This window comes from Phaseolus vulgaris, chromosome 1 (assembly GCF_000499845.2).
Source record: "Phaseolus vulgaris cultivar G19833 chromosome 1, P. vulgaris v2.0, whole genome shotgun sequence".
NCBI lineage: Eukaryota > Viridiplantae > Streptophyta > Magnoliopsida > Fabales > Fabaceae > Phaseolus > Phaseolus vulgaris.
Window position 1 is genome coordinate 6,746,997 of NC_023759.2, and position 4,916 is coordinate 6,751,912.

Consider the following 4,916-nt stretch of genomic DNA (forward strand, 5'->3'; position numbering starts at 1 on the left):
TAAATCTAAGCCCTCTCATTGAACTTGACACTTATGTGAGAGAGAGAGTTAGGGTCTTTTCACATTGCATCATCTATTTCAAGGATCCAAGTGGGGTATGCTAATAAGGATCAGTTTCCATCCACACTTTCAATGTTTTTAAAATGTAATACTTTTTATGTAATTTATAAAATTCATGCCAAGCATAATTTTCAATATATAAATTATAATATAAAGTAAAATTTAATTATTAATAAATTTTTTAAGACAATTAGTTAAAGTATCTAAGATCCTATTTACCAGATATAAAAGTTATAATATGCATAAAATATTAAATTAAATATTTACATATATACATCTTAGTCATTAAGTATTTCAAAATATATATATATATATATATATATATATATTTTTATAAGAATTTTAATATTTACATATGTTAAAATAAAATATCCAAACAAAACATCAAATGTTCTATCAACGCTGAATAAATTTCTATCACTTTAAACATCATTTCTCATGAGTAAATACACGATCATCATAGATAAATAAAATAAACACAACACAAACAAAAGGGTAAGCAAATTACTTTTAAAACTTCTAATATTATTGAAATTTTAAATCACAAACAGAAATTTATCACTTTTCATACACTTTCACAAAGCAATAAAGTGTCCATAATAATTAATGATAATCCATATTTCTTTTGTCAGATTTTTAATGACTAATATACATAGACACTTGACTCTACTTTCAGAAGATTCGTGCATTGATTTAGACTTAGAGATATGCACATGTCATACTACCCCACTGTGGAATTCACACATCTATGCGCATAATAATCTCAATAGCAGATAACCTCATATGATAGGGTTAATTCATATGACCTGTAAGATCAAATTATATTTCAAACCACAAATAAAATCATATGAACCTCCTTCGGCTTTCAACACATGATAATCTTCATCTATATAATTTCAATATATCAAGAGAGTCAGGATACCTTCTTCTAGATGAATCCTTAGTCAATGCACATCCTAACAATCTCAACACAGTATTTTATTTTCTAAAAATACTATGTCTCGATCACCACTTCTCACATTATATAAAATCAAACCATTTGATCATAACAAAGCTTAAAAAGTACATATACATTTGACTCTACTTCTGGAAGACTCGTGCATTGACTCGTACACATACAATTATATTATAGGCATCGATTTTGTTCATAACCGCCGCCTATAATTGCTGCATATAGTGTGTCATAGATTACAATTTTGGTTATAATCGTAGTCTATGATGAGTTGGTTTTAGTTCAATTTGTTTAATGTGTTTTCTCGTCTTAGTTAACTTGTTCATTTTAAAAGGCTATCCAGAAAACTAGATTTACATTTAGATAAATCATTTACATCCACCAATATATATTCCTATTTACTCCTATCTATTTGGCTAATTTCTTATACATTAGAAACACATAATATAACATAACAATTAAGAAGATATAAACTAAACCTATATTATTCATCATCTATCTTAGAGTGTTATAAAAACTAATCAAATATGTGACCCAAACATTTCTCACATCGTCCAATAAGGCCGAATTTAGTGGTTCATCATCCATAAAATACTACAATACATAATAAGTTGAAATTAGTGTTTAAAGTACACATAGTTTATTATAAACAATAATTTAAATATGATTACCTGCTCCCAACCTCTGTTAATGCGAAGTCTTATAATGGCTACAATCAATTGCATAACATAGTAGCCTTACTTATACCCTCCCAATTGTTTATTACACTACAATTAAATATTCATTAAAAGTTAATATTGATATTTTGACAAACAAGGAATGGAGGAAAACAGAAAATTAATTAATGAAAATTACAAACCTTTAGGATCAACCACGTAAGCTTATCCCATCTACATAGATAAACTGTTTGGAGAGTGTTACGAAAGGCTTTAGCAATAAAGGATATTTTTTCTAGACGTGGTGTTGTTTTATTAAATAATTTGTGTGTTTTGTGTGGTGTGGAAGAAGAGTCTATAAATCATATGATTTTTAATTGCAAAATTGCTTGACTTATTTGGGGGATGTGTTATAATTGGTTAGGAGTGTCGACGGTTAATCATTATGATGCGAAATCACATTTTATGCATAACAAATTTCCTTTTTTGAATGTTACAAGCAATAGAATTTGGATAGCAATAATTGGGGAGATTTGAAAACATAGGAATTGTTGTATTTTTAAAAATGATAGAGTCAATCATGTGGAAGTTTTCACTATTGCACAAATGAAAGTTTGGTCGTGGTTATTAACAAAGGAACATGTAATCGATTTTTCTTATTCGGATTGGTATTTGGAACCTTTGAAATATATGAGCTACATTAGAAAAAGGTAATTGAATTGTTTTGTGTGTTGTGTCTTATGTATAGTATTATTTGACTTGTGGTAGACAAAATCGTGGTTTTGTTTTTCTTCTAGTAGGTTGCTGAATGCGGGAGGATCCTAGTTTGTGTTTTGTTGACTGGAGGGAGTTCTTTTCTTTGATTTGTTAACTACAAAATTTTGTCAATTGTTTTGGACGGAAAGGATGTGCAGTGTTTGCAGGGTCAAAGTTCCTGGGATGATCTACTAGGAGAGAAAAATCACTATGAAGGAAAGAAGTTTTATTGGAATTCAAATGTGGAAGTGGTTTGAGGACCTATTTGTGGTTTGGGCTTTTCTATGAGGTATTATTTTTGTTTTGTCTAGAACTTTTTATTTGGAATGCAGAACAAGGTGTTGAATGTCATATAATATTCTTATGAAATATTAGATTTGCAGGTTGTGCTTGAGAAGTTATTCATTTATGATATTTTATTAAGTTAAACATGTAAAAATAAATAGTATTGTTAGGATATGTTGTATAAGAGTTGAAGTATTCTTGAAATACTCCTTATTATTTATTTTTTTCTTATTGACATAAAAAAAAAACAAGACACAACACCAATAATTAAAAAAAAAAAACTCAAACTTTCTACTATAATATAATAAAAATGGTCCTTACAACGGTAAAACCAAAAATGAAAAATATAATTAATAAAAATAAAGTTATAACTTTCTCTTATTTTCTTTCACGTATAACAGCTTATTAAATAATCTATTTTTCACCTATTTTCTTTTCCTCCTCTTTCTTTATTCTTCCTTTCCAAAGTTTCTTTCTTTTTTCTTAAACTAAACAAATATTAAATACTTATTATAAAATTCAAATAAAAATATTCATTTACTTCCTACAAATATATCTTTACCCACAATACTTAAAAATTATCCGTTTTAACTTTTATACATACTACTTTTTCTTTATTTCTTTAATTCTATGTTAAAAGGTATAATATAATAATAATAACAATAATGAAAGAGAATTAAAATAGCATATGTAAATATTAAAATACATTATATTTAAATATAATTATATTGATTAAAGTTATATATCACAAAAATAATGACTATACTGTGCGATCAATCTCTTTTTCTTTTATGAAAAGTATTATTCTGAAATATTAAAATGCTAAAAATTTATTTAACAATAAATGATAACTGTACCCAAAGAAAGTTGGTGCAAAATGAAAAGAGAAAACAACTGCACCAGATGAGTTCACTTCACATGTACTGAAATTAAAGTCTTCTGATCCTGATTGGGCCACTAATCATCAATGCCACTGAAAATAATACATTTATTTTATTTTCCCTTTCTTTATTTCCTTCTGTAATTTTTCTATTTGAGGCAATTGCATTTACCTATTATGATATTCTATAAAAGTGGCTCAAAAAGAGGGACATGAAAGAATGTTTATAGCACTAATACACTAACCTTAATTATGTTTCATAAATACAAAAAATAGATAGACCAAAAAGAGAAGGAAAAATATATTATAAAGTAAAAATACTGGTTATGAAAATGAAGAAAAAAATAAAAATAAATTCAGAATTTTGGTAAAATTAGTTAAGTTCAATCTTTAACAGAAATAATCTTTATTTTATTCCCATTTAAACTAGATCATTTGAGGTGAAGTATTAGATATGGATGAAATATGTCCATGAAAAAAGAAAAAGAAAAAAGTAACATAATTAATATATTGAAAATAGTAATTAATTAATGGTTTTTCTTGATTATAATCTTTACTTAGAGTGTTAAATTAACTGCTCTAGCCAAATAATCATAGCATTGCAGGGTTTTATTTAAATACAATGCTTGTTTTCACTACCGTCAAAAACTTGTAAACAAATTAACAGCCAAATAATCATAGTAGTTTCAGCAAGACAAAAAGCAAAGCAAAACAACTATAATAACTAAATTGTCTATTTTAACCTAAGTACCTATAATGTTGCAAAAAAAAAAAAAAACTAAAATCTAACAACTTAATATTCTTCCTATTGTTGTCGTATATGCAACATATGATCCTCAAACAATGGTGTTAGATTCTTAAACAACTAAAACATTTAAAATATGTTAAAACTCAATTATCATAAAATTAAATCTTAACTTATTACTTATTCTAATGCGTACACTAATGACGGTCCTTGTCTAGTATAAGATGTAATAAGCACATTCAAATGAATTATTTTGCCTATTACGCTAGAATGAGAAATAAATTAAAAAAATTAGTTCAAAGTTTATAAATAAAGTAATTAGTCTAGGCAAAGATCACTAACCATAGGAAAATTGTTATGTAATGATGTTGTTATGGTCCTTCCACTTAAAATATTGTTACTAAGGTTGATCATGGATTGAATTTTGGGTAATCCAAATCAAATCCAAATCCAAATATTTGTATCAGATTTATAATCCAAATCTATATTTTTATTAAAAACAATTTGGATATCTAAATCCACATATTTGGATTGGATTTTAAATAAAAATCTATATTTTTATATAAAAAAATTAAATTGTAT